General features: G+C 40.5%; 1 long non-coding RNA gene across 2 annotated transcripts in view; it reads left to right on the top strand.

The window, feature by feature from the left end:
* LOC142742432 (uncharacterized) overlaps positions 1–24,902 on the top strand; it is a 65,905-nt gene extending 41,003 nt beyond the window's left edge. For both annotated transcript variants that reach the window (XR_012881379.1, XR_012881380.1), the window contains one exon: positions 24,833–24,902. This is a non-coding gene — a long non-coding RNA (uncharacterized LOC142742432). The remainder of the gene's footprint in view (positions 1–24,832) is intronic.
* The last annotated feature ends 2,222 nt before the right edge of the window (positions 24,903–27,124 follow it).

The raw sequence follows: 27,124 nt of genomic DNA, 5'->3' as shown, positions 1-27,124 counted from the left end.
ATTAAAATCTAATGTTTTTCTGAAAAAACAGAAATTTTTTATATTTACAAGGAATAACGAAGAAAATGCACCACAACATTTGTAAAGCAATGTCTCCCGATTACGGCAATACCCCATATGTGGTAATAAACTGCTGATTGGACCCACAGCAGGGCTCAGAAGGGAAGGAGCGCCATTTGGATTTTGGAGCACAGATTTTGCTGGAATGGTTTTCGTTGCCATGTCGCGTTTGCAACACCCTGGAGGGACGAAAACAGTGGAAACCCCCCAAGTTACCCCATTTTGGAAACACCCCTCAAGGAATTTTTCTAGGGGTATAGTGTGCATATAGACCCCACGGGTCTTTTGCAGAATTTATTAGAATTAGGCCGCGAAAATGAATATTACAATTTTTTTCCACTTATATGTTGAATTTTCTCATTTTTACAAGGAATAAAGGAGAAAAAAACAATCAATTTTTGCAAAGCGATTTCTCCCGAGTACGGAAATACCCCACATGGGGGTCATAAATTTTTTCCATAAGAAATGAATTAACCCTTTCAGGACTGATCCATTTTTTGCTTTCCTATTTTCGTTTTTCACTCCCCACGTTCTTAGAGCCATAACTTTTTTATTTTTCCATCAATAGAGTAGTGTGAGGGCTTATTTCTGGCGGGAAGAGCTGTAGTTTCTATTGACACCATTTAAAGTGCCATAAAATGTACTGGGAAACTGAAAAAAAATTATTTGCGGGCTGATATAGGAAAAGACGTAGCGATACCAATTTTGTTTATTTTTTACATTACTTTAGAAGAAAAATGGGAAAAGGGTTTTTTTTTTAACTTTAAACTTTTTATTTTCTCACCACTAATAACTTTATTTCTTCTACACATATTACTAGTCCCCTTAGGGGACTTGAACCAGCGATCATTGGATCACTGGTACAATATAATGCAATACTAATGTATTGCAGTATATTGTTATTTTTACAGGCTTCTGTAACCGCACAATCGCTGTTCCTGTCCGTTAGTCCCGGGTGTCAGCTGACACCCGTAGCGTATGGAGCGGGCTCAGCATGTGAGCCGGCTCCAAACATCAACCACCGCACCATGACGTGCTATTAAGTCATAGTGCGCAAAGGGGTTAATGCACAGCGGATGGTGTGAATATTGCAATATTTCCACTGGTATGCCATTTTAGTGCATAATATGTCATGCCCAGTTTGTGCCACTGAAGACAAATACCTCATAAGCGGGTTCTCTCGGGTATGGCGATGCCATATATGTGGGCGCAAACTGCTGTTTGGGCACGCTGCAGGGCTCAGAAGGGAGGGATGTCATTTTGCTTTTGGAGTGAAGATTTTGCTTGGTAATAGTTCTGTTTGCGGTTTTGTTGGTATTTCAGTTTATAATGTGGGGGCATATGTAATCTGTGAGGAGTACATCAGGGCATAATAAGAGGGTATAATAATGCGGTAAATAAATAATAATTCATAGATGTGTGGCCGGTGTTGCACTGATAAATGGTGCCCGATCTTATCTGCTTTTGAAACACTCTGCACATTTTGCATCGCCATATTCTGAGAGCCAGAACTTTTTTATTTTTTCACCACCGGAGCCGTGTGAGGGCTTATTTGTTGCGGGACAATCTGTACTTTTCATTGGTACCATTTTGGGATCACTTTTTATTCAATTTCTTTGCAAGCCGGGTGACCAAATACAAGCAATTCTGACAATGTTTTTTAGTTGTTTTTTTTTTTTGCAGCCTTCACCGTGTGCTATAAATGACAGTTTTACTTTATTTTGCAGGTCGGTACGATTACGGCGATACCATATGTATATAGGTTTTTTTATGTTTTGCAGCGTTTGCGCAATAAAATCACTTTTTTATAAAATAATTTATTTTCTGTGTCACCATATTCTGAGAGCCGTAACTTTTGTATTTTTTAGTCAAAAAAGCTGTGTAAGGGCTTGTTCTTTGCGGAATGGCTTGTAGCTTTATCGGTACTATCTTTGCGTACACGCGACTTTTTGAACACTTTTTATTCTCTATTTTGGGAGGGGTGGTGACCAAAAAATAGCAATTACCGTGTCGTTTTTTATTGATTTTTTTTTTGGAGTGTTCATCGTGCGGGAAAAATAACATTATAGTTTTATAGTTGGGGTCGTTACGAACACGGCGATACCAAATATGTGTACTTTTTTTAAAGTGTTCATTTTTTTCCTATAATGAAAGTCTTATAGGAAAAAAAATATGTTTTGTTTATATAACTTATAACTTTTATTTTTACACTTTTTTAAAAAACATTTTTATTACTTTTTTTTAACTTTTTTTACCTGTCCCACTAGGGGACAATTAGACTTGCAGCTTTGATCGCTGCTAGAGTACATTACACTACCTACGTAGTGTAATGTATTCTAACTGTCATTGTGACGTGACAGTCACACTGACAGGAAGGCTCGGAGGACCGGCCGGAGGCTTCTCCTCTGAGGCTTCCGTACATTGCAACCCGGAGGTCATTGTCTGGCCTCCGATTGCCACGACAAGCATCGGCAGCCCCAACAATCACCTAGTGGGGGCTACCGATGTGCTTCAAACCCCTTAAATGCGGCAAACGCAATCTGTCGCCGCATTTATGGGGTTAATTGCCAAAATCAGCAGCAATGGTCCGCTGACCGGCAAGGCTGAAGTGTCAGCTGTCAGGGACAGCTGACCTCCCGGTTCCCGGACACTGTCCGTTAAGACAATGTGCGCCGGGAACTACTCAGCAACTGTACGTCCTGATGCGGGAAGCAAGCCTGATTAAATTTTATATTTGATACCTTACAATTGCGCATTGCATCTTTTTTCGTTCTTGGTTTGGCCATTTAGTCTGGATGCAGGCAATATATATTAATTAACCTTTTTGATCTACCCCCTAACAAAACTATTTTTCTGACACATATTACATGTATTTGGTGGGTGATCACTACTATACTTGTCTCTTTGGTTATAAAGAAATATAAGTATATATAGTTTCCTGATTTGTCCACAAATACAGTATGTCCTGTTTTCCTATGAGATGCTGATTTGAGTCCCTAAATGCTATGGACAGGCAGCACTTTCTTATGCAGGTCTTAAACAGAAAAGTTAAGAATTTCACATTCAGCAAGCAAGCGAAGTATATTATATCAATGCAACATTTTACTATATGGATTGACTTATTTATTTTTCTAACATGTTAGTTATGAATAATTCATTATCGAAGGAAAAAAACACAAGTGTGCATGGCAAAATGTAAGTGAATGTCTAGTCTAATTATTGCATTTAATAATTAACAAGCAACACAAGGAATAAGCCCAGTATGGTTTTATATTACAAGGCTTTAGTTACAAGTACAGTGCTATCAGAAGTGAAGTGTTAAGATGAGATGCTAGTATCATTTGCTATGTTATAAAAAAGAAATGTATCTCGATTAAGGTAAAGTATTGTTAACTGTATCCCTATTATTAGACTATTTGTATAACAGGAATAATATACTTCATATGCAGTGATGGTATTTCAAATGGGATTGTAATAGCTGACTAAATAACTCCAGGGACTTGTCATGAGTGTCATTTTTATGGTAGACAAATTGAATAAAACTTGGCTTGTCATGACAATGTTATGAAAATCTATATACAGATACTTAGGAAACATGGGCTGGGACCTGGTCTCAGCATGATAAACTTTGACCAAAGGCAAAATTATTGAATAGACTTCAACTCGCAATTTTTGATATGCAATCAAAAGAATATTTTCAATACAACACATTAATCTTTATTCTAGTAGTCTAAGATTTTAATTTTGAGGAATTATGTACAGTAGAAGTGTGTTAAAATAAAAAAGGAGATTGAATTAAAATGCGTATTTTGAAACAAGCAGGAGCTTTTATAACTGTTTTATAATTATGTCCCAGGAGTAATTGAGCTGTTTTGATATAAAAATAGTTTTTCTGGGGGGCAATAGAGTTTTTATCTACTATTGGGTAACAATAATATTCTATAATTAAGGCCTATGGGCAAGGTAATACTACAGTTAGTCACTGTACACACTGATAGTATATTCCGTTTAGTTAAATTCTAAAGTCGCCGCCTGAAAAGAACGATTAAAAATATTTTTATTATTTAAATTCTAAAATTGGCTCTTGAAGCCCAAAGTAACAAATACAGGCACAAGCAAGTGGTCAGAGATATGAGAAATGTCTATGGGTGATAGGATGTGAATCCACTCATAGACCACGATCTCTCCTTATGTAATAACAGATACACTGAAACCACTTGCTCCAGAGTAATCCTAAGCGTTTCAGTATCACAAATTTTAGTGATACGTCACCAGGGATTATGTATTGATGCCGGTTAGCACTGTTTTCGTGCTGATTCAAACTCCCGGCGTGTGCCGTATGACCGCCATAATTTTGAGGAATTATGTACAGTAGAATTGTGTTAAAATAAAAAAGGAGATTGAATTAAAATGCATATTTTGAAACAAGCAGGTGCTTTTATAACTGTTTTATAATTATGTCCCAGGAGTAATTGAGCGGTTTTGATATAACAATAGTTTTTCTGGGGGGCAATAAAGTTTTTATCTACTATTGGGTAACAATAATATTCTATCATTATGGCCTATGGTATGGTTAAGGTAATGCTAGAGTTAGTGATGGTAATGGTGGTGCTAGAGATAGTGGTAGATGTGGCTGTGCAGGAGGTGGTGGTAACGATTGAGGTGGTTGAGGTAAAGGTGGTACAGGATGCAGGAGTGGAAGTAAGGTTGAGTGACTTAGTCCAGTAAATAGGCAGAGGTGGCCGGCAATTATTAGACTTTTAGGACATCAGAATATGAGTTTTAGCAATCTGAACTTCTGCAAGCAATCTCTGATCTAAAGTTTGGGCAGGTAATGTTTAGCTGACAAACTGAGCAACTGGCAACTGTTCTAGCTTATTTACCAAGTAAGCCAATGTATCTAGATCAAGGCCAAGGTCAGACTATATGTACTAATTGACCGTCACAATTTTTTTTTAGCAGTATCATCTTTCTCATCCGGATGAGCCCTGTTACACAGTATCTGTTGGTACTTTTATTTTTATTTGTCTCCTTCTATATTTTCCATTTTTATCTGATAATCAAAAAGGTCTGACAACCACTGCAATTCCAAAAAAGCATGTTCTCTGGACATGCCCATGCCTATTCACATGCTTAGATTGTATGTGTTTAAGGGAATGTGCCATTTTTTTCATTTTAGTTTCAATAATTAGATTTAAGTATACAGATTATAAATAATGTGTTTGGTCACATATATTTTTTTTATATGTTGTAGCTATTTATTTTTTATTTGCAATACTTTCCCTAGGACGGTCATATTTGAGACACACACTTTCTTCCTGTGCTCCCTAAATAGTCAGTACCGCAGGGTGTGTGCGCTTTATGGCAGCTGAAATTAATTAGAGTCAATTAACAAAGAAATCGAATAGATTTTTACAGTCACTAGGAAGTGATGGAGTATAGCCCCTCCCGCAGAGACCAGGGGAGATGCATAAAGAGCCTTATCTATATGTATAGTGTATTGTATTGCTTTGCTACCTCATTCAGGCCTCCAGTAATACAATAAAACTGTAAGAAACTTGCCCTGTTCACATGGATGATTTTGCAGTGGATAAATCTCTGTCCATGGTCATGTGATGGACACACAGGTGCTGGGATTGTTGCAAGACACAGCTCTGAAACATATACTATCAAGCTTTATTCAAACAAGCGTGTCAAATCGGCCATGAAAAACGTCCGTCATTCACTGCCTATTCGCATCCTTGCAGGACCTGTTTTCACGGATCCCTCATAGACTTGAGTCTATTGAGAGTTCCGTGAAAACTGACAAAAATAGGACAAGTCATATTTTTTCACGGACCCTTCACACGGTCCATTAAAGGAACAGTGTCATCAAAAAATTTTTTTTTCATATGTTAAAGATGTTAGTGCTTTATTAAAAACGTTTATATTTATTTGTGTGTTTGTGTTTTACTTTTTCTTATTTTTACACTTTTTCTTCCCTATGGGGGCTGCCATTTTTTGTTCCATTTCTGTATGTGTCGATTAACGACACATACAGACATGGAATACGGCAGCCACAGTCCCATAGGGACTGCAAACGGCTCCCGTCCCATCCACTTCTGTGTACGCCGTCTGTGTGGGAACTGCGCATGCGCCACTCCCACACAGTCCAATTTTAAATTGGCGCCGTCCGGCGCCATTTTCCTGTGGACCGGAAGTCGCGGCCGGACAGTAAGATTACTACTTCCGGTCGCGGCTTCCGGACTTGTGCACTTGGACCAGCGGCAGCAGACGGAGCGGACGGGCCGGAGGGAGCCGCGGCGGCAGGAGCAGGTAAGAGATTTCAATGTATGTTCGTGTTTGTGTACGTTTACTACTGTATGTAAACCTACTACACTGTGTGTTAGCTCAAAAAATGGCGACACACAGTGTAGGAGGATAGACCGTTCAAACCCCTCGTTTATCCCGGCACTAGCCAGGATAAAGGAGGGGGGATGCTGAGAGCTCACTAGAGCGAGGGCTTTTTACCCAATTTTGCAATGCTGCAATTTTGGGAATAGCTCCATCTAGTGACCAGCAATGGGAAATATTATAAATTAGAATCCAATTTATAATATTTCCTGACTCGTGAAAAAAATAAAAAATTTTTTAACAATGTTTAATCACCTACACACTAAATGTTTAATTTAAAAAAAACAAACATGTTTTTCTGGCAACACATTCCCTTTAAAGCAACGGCCGTGTGAATAGCCCCATAGAATTACATGCAGCCGTGTGACGGTCGTTAAAAAACAGCCGTCACATGGCCGATTTATACGCTCGTCTGATTAAGACCTAACTGTAACGAGCTGTGCAACCAGTGTGTCATCACATGACCATGGACAGAATTTTATTCACTGGAAATTAACAATGAAAGTTCCAACATAATAACAACAAGCAGGTATCTTCAAAACCGTAAGGAATTAATACAGAAAGTATATTTTTAATGATACGAACAATAACATTAGTTTGCTGAAACCGGACAACCCCTTTAACCCCTTATATACCAACATATATATACGATGCACGTCGGGTGGGGGAGTATTGAGCTGCCTCTTAGCAGAGTGTCAGTATCACGGTATACTGCAATACATTAATACTGCAGTATATCATGCAAGCTGATTCAAGTCAAAAATTGTAAAAAATAAATAATAATAAATAATAAAAAAAACTTTTTCCGTTTTCCCCTTTTCACAATCTAAAAAAAATAATAAATTAAGATATCGACGCATCCGTAAAACGTAAAAGTCTGAACTATTACAATATATAATTATTTAGACAGCACGGTGAACTACGTAAAAAATGAACCCTTTAGTGACCACTAATACTCCTTTTTACGTCGGTCACTAATGGGCTTTAGGCTAGGCTGACGCCTTTTCACGTCAGCCTAGTCTAAGTCCTGCACGGGTCTCCCGTGCAGGCTGGGGCTGGGGCTCTGCTGTCTGATGACAGCTGGGCTCCTGTTCCAACGCCCGCGATCGAAGTTTACTTCGATCGCGGCCGTTTAACCCGTTAAATGCCGCCGTCAATAGCGACCGCGGCATTTAACTTTGTTTACAGAGGGAGTGAGCTCCCTCTGTCACCCATCGGCGGCCCGCGAATGCAATCGCGGGTCTCCGATGGGGTGTCATGGCAGCCGGGGGCCTGATAAAAGCCCCCAGGTCTGCCCTGGACATATTCCTGTTAGGACGCGCCGGAGGCACGTCCTAACAGATTGCCTGTCAGATTTACACTGACAGGCAATAATGCTCTGGTATACGAAGTATAACAGAGCATTATAGCAGCGATCGGAACATCGCACAGTAAAGTCCCCTAGTGGGAATAATAAAATAAGTCATCAAAGTGAAATAAAGATTATTAATAAAAAGTACAGTAAAAAAATAAATAAAATCATTTTTTTCCATAAAAAGTGGTTTTATTTAGTAAAAGTGTAAAAAAAAAAAAAAGTACACATATGTGGTATCGCCGCGACCGTAATGACTCCATTAATAAAGTTAATATGTAATTTAAATCGCAAAAGGAACACCGTAAAAAAAAAACGCCAAAAAACCATGGCGAAATTGCAATTTTTTTTGCATTGCCCCCCAAAAAAGTCATAATAAAAATGAATCAATAAGTCCCATGCACCCCAAAACAGTACCATTCAAAACTACGTCTTGTCCCGCAGGAAACAAGCCCAAAAAATCACTACATTGATGGAAAAATAAAAAAATTACGGCTCTTGGAAAGCGACGATGCAAAAGCAAATAAGTTTAGTTCAAAAGTGTTTTTATTGTGCAAAAGTCGTAAAACATAAAAAACCTCTACATATGTGGTATCGCCGTAATCGTACCGACCCATAGAATAAAGGTAACATGTTATTTACGTCGCATAGTGAACGGCGTCAATTTAAAAATGCATAGAACAATGGCGGAATTTCAGTTTTTTTTTATAATCCCCCCCAAAAAGATTAATAAAAGTTAATATAAAAATTATATGTACCCAAAAATGGTGCTATTAAAAAGCACAACTAATCCCGCAAAAAACAAGTCCTCATACAGCTATGTAGACGAAAAAATAAAAACGTTATAGCTCTTTGAATGCGACTATAGAAAAACGAATAAAATAGCTTGGTCATTAGGGCCTAAAATGGACTGGTCACTAAGGGGTTGAAGATGCCAGAATCGCTATTTTTTGGTCACTTCAACTCCCACAAAAAATGGAATCAAGAGTGATCAAAAAGTCTCATGTATCCCAAAATTAAAACTACAGTTCGCCACCCTAAAAAAATTAACCCTCATACTGCTCAATCGATGGAAAAATAAAAAAGTCATGGCTCTCAGAATGTGGTGACAAAACTCAAATTTTATTTTTAACAATCAGTTTTTTCCTAGTAAAACATAAAAAAAACTATATGAATTTGGTATCGCTGTAATCGTATTGACCCGCAGAATAAAGTTAACTGCCGTTTTTACTGCATGGTTAACGCCGTAACAACAAAACCACCCCAAAGATTGAGGAATTGCTGTTTTTTCCCTATTCCACCCCACAAATGTTTGTTTTCCAGTTTCCCACTACATTATATGGTACAATAAATGGCCCTCATACAGCAATATTGATGGAATAATAAAAATGTTATGGCTTTTGGAAGCTGGGGAGGAAAAAACTAAAGTGAAAATCCTAAAAATGGTTGCGGTGGGAAAGGCTTAATAGGACTGAGTTGTAATACCAGGTACATCCGTAACTATATGATATATACTGTAGCCATGCTGCACTCAACACACCTTCTCATAACCTACAAGCGAACAAACAGGGTATGTCCACACATAGCAATAAACACTGCAGATTTTCTGCATCGTAATACAGTAGTAGCAGAGTGGATGAGATTTCAACAAATCTCATCTACACACTGCCCAAAAAATATTTTTTAATCTGCAGCATGTCAATTTATGTTTTGGAATCACTGCTTTTCTGTTGCAGGTTTACCCTATTGAATTCAATGGGGATGGAAAACACGCAACAAATAGCAGTTGTTGCGATTATTGTGGCGGAAAAGCTCAGAAAAAGACCCTTAGGCCATGTTCAGACGTGGCGGAATTTTTCCGCTGCAAATATTGGTGCAGATTTGAGGCAATGCACCAACATTTGCATATTTGACAGGTAATTCAGATGTTGCTGATATCACAGCGGACTTGCCACAGATTTCAGTTTTTGCATTGCAAAGGCTGAAATCCGCAGTGAAATTCTGCTTGTTCTCCGCAACATAATGAGCATGCTGCGGAGGGAAAATTCTGCACCGCAGCCTAAATTCCGCACAGTTATTTTCCGCAACGTCTGAACTAAGTTTCCTAAAAATGTATAGAAAGAAATGAAAAAAACGGCTGCTGCAGAATTCCGCTGCGGACTGTCCGCAGCGGAATTCAACAGCAGGTCCGCCACATCTGAATGTGCCCTTATACTTATCCCGTTCTCTATACTTCTCCATCAAGGCCGGCCTTCTCCGTTGATGTTTCATCCCATGTGACTGCTGCAGCCAATCACAGGTGACGCATTTCCATGACTACGGAGACCGAGGTAAGTATAAGCTTTTTTTTTTTAAATGCTGTTTTCCGCAGCGGGTATTCCACTAGAAAAATTGCACCTCAGCGTATCTTCCCTGTGTGAACATGGCCATATATTTCACATTCACCAAATAACAAGTGGCAGGGGCGTAGCTAGGGGGGGCAGGCGGGGCATGTGCCCCGGGCGCAACTAGGTGGTAGGGAAGGGGGGCGCCGCAGAGCAGCTGATCGCTGCTGATAGGCGCCCTGTATGTCGGACACCTGCAACAGCTTTAGGAAGAGCCAGGAAATCACGCTGCGGCGTTCTGACTGTGGTCTGTGAGGGCCAGGGAGTGGACCAGTCCAGACACCTTACCTATCACCTGACCTCACGTCAGTGACATGAGGTCAGATGACTCAGGTCAGGGGACTGGACTGGTCCACTCCCGTGCTGCACCCTCCCAGCATGTAGGGGGCGCCACTGGGCTCTGCCTCTACTCTGTGCTCTGCTATTACAGTGTGTGTGTGTGTGTGTGTGTGTGTGTGTTTGTCTCTTACATCTACTACATTATCTGTACTCAGAGAGTTGTCACAGTGTTATCTGTGGTGTTACATAGGAGTGCAGGTATCATCTACAACATTATATTTTCTCAGAGAGTTATCACTGTGTTATCTGTGGTGTTACATAGGACTGCAGGTAACACTACTACATTATCTGTACTCAGAGAGTTATCACTGTGTTATCTGTGGTGTTACATAGGACTGCAGGTGACTTTTATGTATTTGTATATGTCCCTGTCCGTGTATATGTGTCTGTACGGCTATATATTTACCTGTATGTATGTATTCCAGAATGTGTGTATGTATATTTGCCTGTATGTCTAAATATCTGTCTTTATGTATGTACAGTATATATGTTCCAGCGTGTCCATATATGTGGTTAATTTTTGGTTTGTGTAGGGGGCGGCAATAGAGAGTCCCGCACAGGGTGCCATCCAAGCTAAGGCCGGCCCTGGCTGTCACCAGCTCTAGTCAGAAGGAACTCCGCCGCTGCCTGCGCCGTATGAGCTCCTCGGCTCCTCCGGTAAGTCACGTCAGGCAGAGTGGAGAGTGGTAGCGGTAGGCTACCGCTCACCGCTCTGTTTACAGTGTGGCGCTAAGTACAAGGGGGGAGTGTGGTGCTATTTAAAAGGGGGGGGATGTGGCACTATTTACAAGGGGGGGAGTGTGGCGCTATTTACAAAGGGGCAGCGGGCTGTGTGTGGCACTATCTACAAGGAGGGGAAGCGTGCTGCTATCTACAAGGGGGAAGCGGGCTGTGTGTGGCACTATCTACAAGGGGGGAGTGTGCCGCTATCTACAAGGGGGGAAGCGGGCTGTGTGTGGCACTATCTACAAGGGGGGCTGTGTGGCGCTATCTACGGGATGTGTGTGGCACTATCTACAAGAAAGGGGCTGTGTGTGGCACTATCTACAAGGGGGGCTGTGTGTGGCGCTATCTATAGGGGGCTGTGTGTGGCCTCTTTAATTTATTTTCTTTTAATTTATTGTTATGTTAATTACATTATATAACTATATCGCTTGTAAAATGTAGAAATGCTTTTATGCTTGAGTTACATTAAAACAATTGTGAAAAAAAAATTACACCTCATTGATTGGTACAGAAAGCAAACATGGCGAGGGGGAAGGAGATGGGAAATAAGTTGGTGGGCGCCAATCTGAATCTTTGCCCCGGGTGCAGGAGAAGCTAGCTACGCCTCTGACAAGTGGGCCTTTGTGCTTTTAAATGCCAGGGATGAATTTCAGCCCAGTCTGGCCCTGATCTAAAATGTATATTATGATGTTCTGCAGAAGCTGAGGTATGCATTATGATATTCTGCAGTCTCTGAGGTAGGTACTATGGTGTCCTGCAGAAGCTTGGGGATGTATTATTTTATGTTCTACAGTCATAGACTTTAGTGGCAGTTAAGTTGAGAAAAGTGAGCTTTTCTTTAAATTTAGATGTCTTAAAGATCAACATAAGGGAATCAAAGGTAAAACACATATTTATTTGAATTGATCACAATTATGCAGCATTAATATTAACATTGTCAGCATTTTTTTTATGTTAAGGGACAATTCCGTTGGCCAAATTTCCTAGAAATTCCTCTGCCACCCTCTAATGATAATAGGATTATTTTCCAAGGGCTGTGCCTGTATATACAGAAAAGCTGACAAGTGATCTACAGAGAAAATAAATGATCAGCTTATTATGACTGCTCTAATAGTCAGTGTAATAACTGTAATATTTAAACACATTTTTGATGTGAATAGTCACTTAAAAATAAAAAACACCATCAACATTTAAAAAAATAAATATATATATATATGTATAATAAAAATCTGTTTTAAATTATAATATCTTCCCTTTAATTTTACTAATTACATCAACCAGCCCACTATCTGACTTCACTCTCTCAGGTCAGGTCTCTCAGGACGGCATAAGATCATCTAACTAAACATATCTGAATATTTAGGGGCTACGTTTTTGTCACGAGTGACGCGAGTATGGGTATTATTTCTGATATATTATTTTTAGGATAAATTTTTGGCTTTGGCTAAAAAAACAAACATGGAAAACTACACCAATGGGTTTGTGAAAACTCCTATTACTTGATTAATGTATAGTAAGGCAATCATTAACCATTTTATGTACTGCTTTAGACTGAAGGCATTACAGGGTGCTATTACGATGAACAATTCGCGATTGGTATAATTGAGCAAAGAGAAATAAACATAGCTTTGGAATTTATACTTCTATACTCCGGACTCTTACATTTAAACAATGCACTTTTTCTTTTTTCTTTTTTTTAACTCCAGTTTTAAAAAAACCCATACATGTTGTCCGTATAAAAGAGTAGGTAATTCAGGAAAAGCTTATTAAATAGACATGAAAAACTATGTAAATATCTAGAAATCATGGAGGTCTAAGGCTACATAATCTTAAAAAATATTTTTAATGTTTATTTAGACTCAATAGCAGCAATATAACCTAAAGATGTAAGCAAAAAAAACAAGAACCGAGACGACTGCAAATTGACTCTGTAGGATGTAAGTTCTTTTCCAATAAAGTCATCTTTTAAAATAAAAAGAGATTGGCAATCATATGGACATCATCATCACGTCTTAGATCTATCGAGGCAATAATATGGTTATATTCGACTCACTCTTTTACCCAGAATCTTGAACTTGCTCTTGAGTGATAAGGATCTCAATTTCCACTGACTGAAAGAAAAAGGCACTAAATTATAGGACACAAGTATAAAGAAGGGGATTTTATATATGAACTATATTAATAATCTTTATTTTTGCGCCAGCATTTTTGTTAGCACTTTACAATTCTGAGGGTACATGAAGAAATGAAGTCCAAAATCTAAAAATAAATACTAATAAAAAATTCAAACAAGAGTGAGTATATCTTCTCACAAGAGCTTATAATCTAAAAGGAAATAGGGGTGACACAAGAGGTAAAAATGCTTGATTTGTGCTATGGTCCAGCTAGAATACAGAGTTTGTGGAGCAGAAGACCGATCAGTAATGATTTGCTATAATGAAGAGGAGGAGGAATCGGGGAAGAAATGTGAGTTTTAGCATAGTGAGGTAGAGACTCATTTTTTAGATGTTTTTGAGGTGCAGGTGACATGAACATGAAAGCGATTGAATATAGGGTGTAAAGCACACATCTGATTCGGCCATAACCCTAAGACAGCATGCGTGCTGTCTTGGAGTTATGTTAGTACCACACATTAAGTTATAGTAGATTTAGGTAGTTTAACACTGGGCAATGATCTGGTGAACGAGCGTTCATATGAACACTTGCTCCCAACCATTGCCCTGTATAAACAGGGCATAGACCAGTCAATGAACGAGCAAACGCTCGTTCAGTGGCTGATTGCATCTTTGATGCGGCCAAAGAAAATGGTCGCTAGTCGTCACCACATCTCCCTGTGTAAACGGAGATATGCTCCCGACAATATGCAAATGTATGGGGACGAGCGATTGTAGCAACGATCGTACATCCCAATACTGTTAGATCATTGCTTTATTTTAATGGAGCAAGTGAGCGCCGATTAACAGCTGTATTGTCGATCGGCGATGGTTTTAGGTGATAAACATGGGAGAATATCTGCCGGTGTAAAACCACCTTTAGTAGATAGAAGTCACTAGATGAATATTTTAAATCAATATGTAATTTACACCAAAACATTTGGAGAGTCAAAAATAGGTAGTATTTTATTTTTGTATTTTCATCTGATTTAAACCAAACTCCCCTTTAAGAATAACTACGAAGATGATGTTGCTTAATACCACTGTCTGGAAGATTGGCATAAACTAGCGATAAGGTCTTTACTCATGTTCAATCTACAAAGGCCTCCCTATGTAAGCACTGTTGGAGTGTAGTTCATTAGCACCCCCTTAAATAAGCTTGGAAACTGTAAAGTTTACTGCTAGAAGCAGTAAATTATACACTATTACATATACACTATTATACACTTGTTAAACTGAAATTAACATGATTTATGACCATCAAATTACCCAATATTCATTTAGATAAACACTCAGTGTACTTCATGTGGGATCCTTGATTCTATATGTACTTTCATACGGCCCTGCATTATATCCTTTCTTCTTATACTTTCCTTGTTTCAGAATTGTCCTTTGTTCTCTAAGGCTTAAAGTCCACACAGAATGGATATACTGCAGAATCCGCAGTGGAATATAGTAGAAAAGTGGATGAGATTTGTAACAAATCTTATCAACATGCTGTAGAATGTTTTTGCGTACAAGTAAATACATACGTCCTAAGTGTCATTTTGGTGTTCTGTACCTGTAGTGTTACAATTTTTTTCCATCTGTTATGTAGGCAGTTCACACTGCAGTGACAAAAAAAAAAAGTATAGTATTTTGGGCTCTCTGTACATGCAGAATTCCAATGTTTTTTTCATCTGTGACATGGTCAGAGAGAGTTAAATAATTGTGTCATGTCAAGAAGAATGGTGAAGCTGGATGAGGCACCTTTTACTGTAATACTGTATCTGAACCCACTCAGGTGTGACTGAGAGAAATGCAGAGATATTGCATTTGAGTAGCAGTCTGACAACTAGGTGTTCAGGCCTGTCAACTAGGTGTTCAGCTGGTTTTTGGTGATTTAATCTCTTCTATTCCAGTTCATGAGATCTAAGACCTTCCACAAGTTGGGGTCCTTGGCCCTGTCGAATTAAAACATCCCAAAATGACACTATGTTTTGAACCGCAATGGGAACATGATGTGGTCCATAGATTTTTCTATCTCTTCCTGGTGCACACCCAGGGCTGCCATCAGGGCAGTATGGCTCGTACTCCTGTCAGGTGCCCGGCCACAAATATAAAAAAAGGAACCCGCCGCTGCTGCACTCCCCGCACCCCCGGTGCCGATATCCTTGTAAAATAATGCCCAGCGGTAGTTAGTTTGGAAAAAGGAGCCACTAGCAAGTGTAAGGGCTTGCAAAACTTAAATCAACTATTTACTTGCTGCCATAAATGTCCCACCATGTGCCATTGTAACGAGATAATCAATGTTATTCACTAGTCATTGAAACATTTTGAATTGCTATTTTATAACTTCATTTATGGTGCCAATTGATCAACCAATATTATTATTGTCATTTTAATTATTTATCTACTTTAGAATTGATCCCATTTCCCCTATTTACTTTACCCAAGGAACGGCTCCCATTATATTAGCATTAAAGGAGTACAGCACTTGGCTATCTCCGTCAGGCACATAGAAGTGAATGGAGCGGTGGTCATGCATGCGTACTATGGCTCCATCCACACAGGGGACTCGGGAACCCACGTTCTAGTGATCGCTAGGGGTCCCAGTGGTCGGGCCTCCAGTGATTAGACGTTTATCACCTTTAAGTGCACCCCAGTTCATCTTGTGATGTACTTTATGCTGCCCTAGTCACATGTAGAAACATAGGTAGTTGTTTCAGATACGGCTACTCTGTTGCCTGAATATTGAGGAGGCTGAAAGGACTGGGCATGTGTCATGTCCGTGGCTGCGGGCTGTCAGCTCCGTTCCTCCCCTGACAGCCGCAGCCACGAGTCGACAAGCGCTGGCCCCAGCCTCCTCCTCAGGAGAAGCCAGCGCTCGCGTATACTGACCAATGCCGGAACCTCGTAGGGTGCTCGCACACGCTCGTGCCCGCTCTTAAACGGGCAGCGCGCGCACCGGACCTCGTTTCTGACCTTTGACCTGTGAGTACTCTGGACTATAAGAGGGGTCCAGCCCCCTAGTTCTATGCCTGAGCTTTGTTGTTGTATCCAGTGGCGGATTATCATTAGGGCGTTTCGGGCGGTCGCCCGGGGCCCAAGACTGCCAGGGGGCCCAAGGAGCCTATGACCGCCCGAACCCCCTCATGCCCAGTGGCGTCGCTAGCACCGGAGGGAGCCCCGGTGCCAGGACCGCACCTGTCAGGCGAGGGGAGCTTTGCTTCTACTTAGCAGCCGTGGTCTGTGCTGCTTTAGAAGCTCCCCCTCCAGCCCCCCTTCCCTGCTCTAAACATCTCTGCTGCTAGCTGTCGGGACATGGGGGAGGGGAGACTGTCGGCGGGCTCTGTGCTGTGAGCAGGAGAAGAGCTGCAGTGAAGACATAAAAGGTAAGTGCATGTGTGTTTAATATCCATATTCATGTGTGTTTAATGTCCATATTCATGTATGTTTAATGTCCATATTCATGTATGTTTAATGTCCATATTCATGTGTTTACAAGGTGTACTTTGTGTATAATGTGCATACTCGTGTATAATGTGCCTACTTAGTGTATAATGTGCATACTCGTGTGTACTTTGTGTACTATGCATACTTTGTGTATAATGTGCCTACTTTGTGTACTTTGTGCATAATGTGTGTACTTTGTGTACTGTGCGTACTTTGTGCATAATGTGCGTACTTTGTACTGTGCGTACTTTGTGCATAATGTGCGTACTTTGTGCGTACTTTGTGCATAATGTGCGTACTTTGTGCATAATATGGTACTTTGTGTACTGTGCGTACTTTGTGCATAATGTGCCTACTTTGTGTACTTTGTGCATAATGTGGTACTTTGTGTACTTTGTGCATAATGTGCGTACTTTGTGCATAATGTGCCTACTTTGTGTACTTTGTGCATAATGTGGTACTTTGTGTACTTTGTGCATAATGTGCGTACTTTGTGCATAATGTGCCTACTTTGTGTACTTTGTGCATAATGTGCGTACTTTGTGCATAATGTGCATAATGTGCGTACTTTGTGCATAATGTGCGTACTTTGTGCATAATTTGCGTACTTTGTGCATAATGTGGTACTTTGTGTACTGTGCGTACTTTGTGCATAATGTGCCTACTTTGTGTACTTTGTGCATAATGTGGTACTTTGTGTACTGTGCGTACTTTGTGCATAATGTGCATAATGTGCGTACTTTGTGCATAATGTGCCTACTTTGTGTACTGTGTGTACTTTGTGCATAATGTGCGTACTTTGTGCATAATGTGCGTACTTTGTGCATAATGTGCGTACTGTGTGTACTTTGTGCATAATGTGCCTACTTTGTGTACTAGTGTTTAGGTAGTGTTAGCAATAGTTACGGCGCGGCAGGGTGGTGGTGGAGAAGGGGGGCCCAAGTTTGGGTAACAGCCCAGGGCCCATGGTCTTCTTAATCCGCCACTGGTTGTATCCCTAGTCTGTCTTGCAAATGGCCCCCTAGTGTTTCCTGCTCCCAGTGGTTTCCTGTTCCTGTTTCCTGTTCCTGAATCTAGTGTCGTGCTTGCTGTAGCCGTGCTGTGCTATATTCCACGCCTGACCTGTCTCTCCACACCTGACGTCCACCTGCTGCCAAGTTCCTGCCTAGCCTGCCTCGCTACTGTCCGAGCTGCCACAGGTACCCTATATGAACTATAGACTTTGACCTGCAGCCTGTTGGCCAGCTGCCATACCGCCAAGATGGTACAGCTCAGCACGGCACTAGAACAGGATGGCACGGAAACAGGATACAGGAACAGGGTACACTGGGAAACAGGAAGACACTAGGAGACCATTAGCACGACAAACTTCGGAAACAAACAATGCTCTGGCAAGGAACAAGTGGGCAGAGCCCCTTTTATAGCCCAGAGCACCCTGGGCTAGATTGCAGACTTCCTGAAATATGCGCGCACTGGCCCTTTAAGACCATGCATGCGCGGGCGCGTGCTCCCTCTGGAGACAGTCTCAGTATCCGGAAGTGAGTGCTGGTGCCTCACAGGAGGATGACTCTGCACACAAGTCAGGTGTCCATGGCCACGGCCGTCGAGGGGTAAATCAGAACGACGGGCCGTGGCCATAGACGTTACATTATGAAGGTGGTTGATATACATAATCTGTTCATATTTGTAACACTATTGTGCAGTATACACCGCGTTCCAAAGTATTATGCAAATGTTATTTTTCGCTGAATTTCCTAAATAGGCGATGCAAATGACAGTCGGTATAATCTTCAAGCCATCAACTGTTGGAGTATAATGCAAATTTTATTGAACAAATCTCCTAATGATAACAGATTTTTTTAGAAGTAAAAAACTCAAAATGCACTGTTTCAAATTATTATGCACAACAGAGATCAAAACATTTTAAAGGTTGTAAAGAGAACTAAAATGGTAATTTGTTGAATTTGCAGCATCAGAAGGTCATATTTACAGAAATCAAAAGCTCTTTCAATCAAAGAAAATATAGCAGGCCAAGTTACATGTTAGCATAGGACCCCTTCTTTGATATCACCTTCACAATTTTTGCATCCATTGAATTTGTGAGTATTTGGACAGTTTCTGCTTGAATATCTTTGCAGGATGTCAGAATAGCCTCCCAGAGCTGCTGTTTTGATGTGAACTGCCTCCCACCCTCATAGATATTTTGCTTGAGGATGCTCCAAAGGTTCTCAATAGGGTTGAGGTCAGGGGAACATGGGGGCCACACCATGAGTTTCTCCCCTTTTATGCCCATAGCAGCCAATTACACAGAGGTATTTTTTTGCAGCATGAGATGGTCTTTGTCATGCATGAAGATAATTTTGCTACGGAAGGCACGGTTCTTCTTTTTGTACCATGAAAGAAAGTGGTCAGTCATAAGCTCTACGTACTTTGCAGAGGTCATTTTCAGGGACCCTAAAGGGGCCTACCAGCTCTCTCCCCATGATTCTAGCCCAAAACATGACTCCGCCACCTCCTTGCTGACGTTGCAGCTTTGTTGGGACATGGTGGCCATTCACCAATCATCCACTACTCCATCCATCTGAACCATCCAGGGTTGCACGGCACTCATCAGTAAACAACACGGTTTGAAAATTAGTCTTCATGTATTTCTGAGCCCACTGCAACCGTTTCTGCTTGTGAGCATTGTTTAGGGGTGGCCGAATAATAGCTTTAAGCACACTTGCAAACCTCTGGAGGATCCTACACCTTGAGGTTCGTGGGACTCCAGAGGCACCAGCGGCTTCAAATACCTGTTTGCTGCTTTGCAATGGCATTTTAGCAGCTGCTCTCCTAATCCTATTAATTTGTCTGGCAGAAACCTTCCTCATTATGCCTTTATCTGAACGAACCCGTCTGTGCTCTGAATCAGCCACAAATCTTTTCACAGTACGATGATCACTCTTAAGTTTTCTTGAAATATCCAATGTTTTAATACATTGTCCAAGGTATTGCACTATTTCACGCTTTTCGGCAGCAGAGAGATCCTTTTTCTTTCCCATATTGCTGGAAACCTGTGTCCTGCTTAATAATGTGGAACGTCCTTCTTAAGTAGTTTTCCTTTGATTGGGCACCCCTGGCAAACTAATTATCACAGGTGTCTGAGATTGATTACAATGATCCAAAGAGCCCTAAGACACAATATCATCCATGAGTTTAGTTGAAAAACTAATAATTAAATGTTTATGACACTTAAATCCAATGTGCATAATAATTTTGAACACGGTGTACGTTTTCTACTTAATTGGATAATTATCTATTTGCATATGTGATGGTATAAAAGACTGACACTTGTATTAAGTGAATGCTTGATAAAGACTTTATGAAGGTTGAAACAATGCACATGTCTGTGTGAATAAACACCACATATTTGAAATTAGAGGGCTGCGGTCCTCTTCTCTATTGTATCAGGGGCCGTCTGTGAACCAGGATGTGACTGCTTTACACCCACATTCTATACGGTATTGCTACATTGATGCTGCTGATTTCGTTTTGAAATTTAACAGTAAGAGTAACCACCCGTCCTCCTGGCTTCATTGGCCATTCACTAACCTCCCCTGCCTCTAGAGGATGACTGAGATACCATTCAGTGTTTCCCCAGCTAGCAAAGAGAAATAAATTTAACATGGCTGAAGACCTGATCGCCTGCTTAAAGGCAGAGTTTTGGGGCGTCATACATAGAACCAGAAGCCACAGAGCAAGGTATATTGATGCTTTCTAGCATGTTGGCAGAGCTAAAAAATCAAAATGCAACGGCTCTTGGCTCACGTTGTTATGACTGCTGGCCTCCTTAATCATATGATGACCCAGTACCTTTCTCCTCAATCAATTGTCATGAAGACCTATCAAAGCATCCCCGGCTAATTCAGAGGTGGCATGCGCGAAACTCTATCGCTCAGATTGGTGGCTAATATAGCACCGCTCAGTTATTGTACAAAAATAATGTTCATTATCAAGTCGGCAAAGTGGTCAGATTCTATATCATGCAGCTGTGCATGTAATATTAAGGTAGCAACACAATTGTATTTGTTATACATGTATGGATATGCCTACAAAAAGGCGATGTACACATGGCACTGCTAGTACAATAATGTATATTAATTAACAATGTACAACAATAATCGCCAGTTTGTACCCTGACCATAGCTACCATCAAGTTGATCTAAAACGGCTCCTGAATAAGTCATGGAGATATAATTGTGTTGTATACTCTAGATAAAACAAGTGAAACTAGGTTGTTGCTGTATTTGTACGTGTCATGCTACTGGGGTGTCATGTTCATTTCTGATGTCCCCTCTAAATGGTCCCCGATAGATCTCCTGAATTCACTAGTTGTTATACCTATGTATGGTAATGGTCACCCACATATCGCCAAGTAAATCACACTTTTGGTCTTGCAATGCACGAAGTCTGTTATCATATAGGTCTTACCAGTAGTATTGCTCTGAAAGGTTTTAGTCATCGGCATGGTTTTCCATGCAATACTGTTACCACATCAATATGTACCTGTGGTTTTCGGTGGCAAAAAGTTTACAGATTCTCTGTATTGTATGAAGTTACTTTTTACCCTTGTTCCCTTTTAGAAAGATCATTCCTTTCTAAATGTGATCCGGAGGTCTATCACCAAGCACATCCACATCTTGGTCCTCACGTAAAAAAAAAATATATATATATATTCCTGTAATTTTTACCAATGAACACCAGAAAAACATGGTGAAGATACCATGTGTGAACAAACCCTAAGAGCGCGAGAGGCAGCTACATGTTGCAGTTCGTAATTTAACCCTTACACAAATGTCATTTTTGCTGTTTTTACGTGCTTTCTTTGGAGAGTTAATAAGTCTTTTGCAATAAATGGCTGCATGAAGTGCCTTTTTCATAATGTAATTAGATGAATTCCTATCTTTGAAACGTTCACATAATAAAATCTCATAGAGGAGCAGTTTCTCCTGAGGTCCCTATTGTCCCTTCGGTATACCTCTTTTAAGACGATCTGTATGATAATTCTCCCACCTTAAGAGACTGTTGGATGGAGAGGGTTTTTGATAGATGTAAGTGCCTAGTGACCCATTGATTAACACATCCAAAAAGGCAAGTTTGGTGGCATTAGATGCATGTGAATCTGAGTTAAATTTAATTGATATTAATTTCATGGATGTACTGATTGAACTCCATTGCAGTACCATGCCACAATATGAAAATATCCTCTATGAATCAGCCGGATGAATATCGGTGATAGCTATTGTTTATTTACCTTTCTAAATACTATGCGGTCCTCCAACCAGTCCACGTACAGATTAGCATACATACATTTGCCCATAGCTGTTCCCCTAAGCTTGTGGAAAAACTTGACATAAACAAGATAGTACTTTTTAGTTAGTGAGTATTCCAGATATTGCAAGACAAATTCCTTGTGTTCTTTTAGCTGGTTACCCTTAGACTCTAAAAATCTAACTGACCTGTTTCCCAGGTCCTGGGTTGTTGAAGTCTGGAGGACTCCTATATCAATACTCGACAAGTTATTTTGATCATTAATATCTACCCTCTCCAGCCTGACGAGCAGATCTGGGATATTGCTAGGATAGGAAGGCAGAGTCAGAAGATAGACTCTTAGTATCTAATTGATGTAGAATGAAACATTTTGAAATTGACAGCTTATCAAGGATGCCTGTCATTTCCTGGTTGGCTGGGGTGAGCAGCTATCTATGCTGCAATTTATACCAGACAAGTCTACTCTCTTCATATGTGGTGCAGGGGTAGGGAGAAATGCCCTGAAGTCTGAATTTTGAGTCAGCCGGCTCATTCTAAGGAAGCTGTGGACTGATGGGCATGCCGTCTCTTTTTTTTCTGCTAAAGCGACTGCTTCCCCCTGCAGCTCAGAGGCGGACAAACAATATGTGCAGCCTGTGTTGCGGCACAAGGGCCCAGTATGTAAGGGGACCCACTGCTAATTTAAAATCAGCTAGCAGAGGGAATCTGCTTCTGCGACACCTCCTCCTTGCTCTACATAAAGAGTAACTCATTTAATATCTTAAAATTTTTAGTTGGTAAAATACTTCTGCAAAAGTAAAGAGAATTAGCAGGTAAAATCGCATTTGAAAGAAATTCAAGATTCATTTTGTTGCCATATAAATATTTTAAAATGTCCTCAATGAACATATAGTCAAACTGTAATACTGCAATTGAAACAAATCTGTTGTAGAACAGTGTCTATTAAACGTCTATTTTTCAGTTATATGATTTGGAAATGAAAAATAATTCTAAAAACATGAGTGATCTATGCTGTTTATTAGCTTTATTCCCTTGCAGGCTGCACATTCCATTCATCATTATAGGGGAGAGTAGACGGAGACTTCATTTTGTTCAGCCTTAGATAGATAGATAGATAGATAGATAGATAGATAGATAGATAGATAGATAGATAGATAGATAGATAGATAGATAGATAGATAGATAGATAGATAGATAGATAGATAGATAGATAGATAGATAGATAGATAGATAGATAGATAGATAGAAAATAGCTAAAATAAGTGAATATCTTACCCAAACAGGGAATTACTGCCTATTTGTCTGTTGATGGAACATGCTTGCTCATAAAGTCCATTAATCAAAGCTGCATCGGCGTTGTTTCAGACCGATACTGCTCTATGAGAAGGGAAGAGTGGCTTGTGTAATGTGAGATTACAGGCTTGCAGACAGAGTGACTGGTACCGGACTGCACCTCCACTGTGTCTGTAGCATGGCAGACAATTCTTACAACTTTCTTAGGAAGTAGAGTTATGCAGCACAAACAGCTGAGCTTTGAAAGGAAAGACTTCACAAAGGTACTGCACATGAGAATCTCAGAGCACTGTGATGGTTTTATTTTTCACAGGAAGTGTGCTATAATACTTCTCTACACATAGAGAAACAATGGTTAATTATGCTCAAAAACACAATAGGTCAGATTTACTAATACTTTCTAAGTTTTAGATTGGGTAAACTTAGATACGGCCGTCAGAACATGCACCACATTTATCAAAGTGGTGCATGCTGTATGATAAGTTTGGCGCATCTAGCTAGACAAGCTAGACACTTTTCTTTCCTGTACACCCTATTAATTGTCTTAGTTTCCACCAGTTTTTTGTGCCAAAATTTTGGCGCACAATGTTGCATCTAAAGCCATGCCCCTTGCCAATAGACCATTCCCCCTTTCCCACTAAGTTGAGCATGTAAAGAAAAAAAGTGTCTAAAACAGTTAATAAATGTGACTCAATTTGATCCAGAATTCTGGCGCGTTTTAAATAGTAAATCTGCCCTACTATATTTGTAATAGAGATAAATTGTATAGGAATAACAAGTTTTCCTTGCAAAGACAGGAGTGACAGTCTATGTATAGTTTCTAAGATGGGACTTCGCAACTCACCGTTTCAATATTTTTTTCATTTGCATTCTTTGTGCCTCATTAAAGGGACATGATGGCTGTGAAAAAACAATGAGTTCAACAAATACCATAATTTCTGTAAAAGAAATGTATTTGCACGTTAATTTAAGTCTTTTCTAGGCCGGATAAATAAATATAGGAGATTATATTCAAAATAATTCTACATACAAACACACAATTATAATGTATGACTAATGTTATTTAAAAATGTTCTGAAAATGTTTCTTTGATTTGTTGCCGAGAACTCATTGAATTCACTAATCCAGACAGATTACCATGCAGCTTCTATTTTTAGGAGCCCGTCTGGTACTGTGGCAATTGCAGATGATCGGATTACTGTTATATCAGCCATGCAAAATACAACTCCGTTTTTAGAGGAAAAAAATAGAACTAGAAATGAAACCATTGTGAATCTACTAGTTAGAGTTTGTACGTTTAAACATTTTCAAATATGTTAAACGCCACATTTTGATATTTGTGTTTTTATTCTTCTCTTCCATGTATCACTGTTTCACTTTCACTAAAGAAAACAGGGGGTTTACTCCAGGACACAATGATGTGTTATTCACCATTCATGCACGTAATTTGCTATTCCTGTGCTGTTTCGCATATCAAGAGCTCCACCCAGTGGTCCACGAGAGGAAGCATGCTACAGCTATCAAAATAAATAGATAAAACAGTATTTCTGCCTCTCTTGTCCTATATGAGGAAATATGCCTCCGTAATCTAAAATTTGTCAATCAACAAATTGCGTGTCAAGTGAATTTTCTCAGATTTGCTCATCTCTTAATCCTGTTTATCATGTTAGTGGCTAAAATTTCTGTACAAACATAAATTGCTTGAAAGCAGTAGGATAAAATTTGGTGTTCCAATCTCTCCTGTACTAGCAGTAGCCCCAAGCATTATTAAGAGGACACGTACTACACCCTGTGTTCATTTCAAAGGGTAAAAGCAGTAATAGGTATTTATATCCCCATTCTTTATCGGCAAAGTCTTACCTAGTCAACCCCTACCCATAATCTGCAAAGTGCGACTCCTTTTCTGGTGAACTCGACTACACCATTTGAATGGGTGCCATCTGATGCTGCATTTCCCCTGCAGTATCTGATGATTTTAGACACTTGCTTTTGAAAAAAAATCGTCCTGTAAAGTCAACTCGTGTAATACTATTATATTTTACATTATAATCTTCTTCTCATTCACTTCACATTCAGCAGAAACTGATCTACTTTTTAGCCATCCAAAATCTCTAGTGTACGGCCAGATTTAGGTTTGAAGAGATTAGTGTAGAGAATATTGAAGTATTTATTTATCTACATAAGAGGGAACCTTTTCCCTTAAGAAGAGACCCATGTTTAAGACCAGAAAAGAGCAGAGCTGTCCTCCATAATATTAACCACAGTTAATGTGGTGGTAATGTGTGGTTAATGTGATTCCAAAACATCTTAAAGAAATGCAGTCTGTTTTGTCTGAGATTGAATAATTTTCTATAAAGGCAATGATTTAAGATAAGTAAGTAACAGGGGTGGACTAGTTTAGTATCTCTGCCACTGTCCTTCCTGTTCCCACTGCCTGCACTCTTCTGCCTGGCAGGTATCATTTCTCAGGGTTTTGCAGATGGATTTTCAACATCTTTTCCTCAGAGACAGCATCTCGCAGCTCTGCATGACTTTTATTTTTCTTATCTGTCAGCAGTGGCGGATCATCATTAGGGCAGTTTGGGCGGCAACCTGGGGCCCAGGGCTCCCAGGGGGCCCATGGCTGTCCGAACCACAAATAACCGCACAGGCCCCCTTATTCCCGGTGGCATCGCTAGCACCGGAAGGGGCCCCGGTGCTAGCGGCAGCCACATTCACTTGTCTCTGCGTTCACAGTATGCAGATACAAATGAATACTATAGGCTGCAGGCCACGCTGGGCATGCAGCATATAAGGCGCTGGGAAGGCTCCCTACGCAGCCCCGCGTGATGACGTCACTACATCACGCTGGTCTGCGCATGCGTCCCGACTGGAAATCTGTCCAGCGCTACGTCTGTCGCGGGAACAGGGCAAGGTAAGTACAATTTTTTTTGGGGGGGGGGCTGTGTGCCAATATACAGGGACTGGAGCGCTGTGTAGCATTACATACAAGGGGTGGAGCGCTGTGTGGCACTATATAAATGGGGGGAAGCGTTGTGTGGCACTATATACAATGGGGAGCACTGTGTAGCGCTACATACAAGTGGGGGGAGCGTGGGGTAGCACTATATATAGGAGGAGTGCTGTGTAGCACTAAATACAAGTGGGGTAAGCGCTCTGTAGCACTATATGCAATGGGGAGCACTGTTTAACACTATATACAAGGGGCAGAGTGCTGTGTAGCTATATATACAAGGGGGAGCGCTGAGTAGCACTATATACAAGGGAGGGAGGGCTGTGTGGTACTATATACAAGGGAGGGAGGGCTGTGTGGCACTATATACAAGGGAGGGAGGGCTGTGTGGCACTATATACAAGGGGGGCTTTGTGGCAATATATACAAGGGGGGACTGTGCGGCACTTTATACAAGGGGGGCTGTGTGGAACATTATACAAGGGGTGGCTGTGTGGCACTAAACATAAGGGGGAGCTGTGTGGCACTATATTCAAGGGGGGGCTGTGTGGCACTCTACTAAGGGGGGCTATGTGGCACAATCTACTAGGGGGGCTGTGTGGCACTATTTACAAGAGAGGAGGGCTGTGTGGCACTATCTACAGGGGTCTGTGTGTGGCGCTATCTACTAAGTGGGGGCTGTGTGGCACTATATTCAAAGGGGTGCTGTGTGGCACTATATACAAGA

The sequence above is a fragment of the Rhinoderma darwinii genome, chromosome 1 (genome assembly GCF_050947455.1).
Source record: "Rhinoderma darwinii isolate aRhiDar2 chromosome 1, aRhiDar2.hap1, whole genome shotgun sequence".
In the NCBI taxonomy this organism is placed as follows: domain Eukaryota; kingdom Metazoa; phylum Chordata; class Amphibia; order Anura; family Rhinodermatidae; genus Rhinoderma; species Rhinoderma darwinii.
This window is presented reverse-complemented; position numbering and strand designations above follow the sequence as displayed.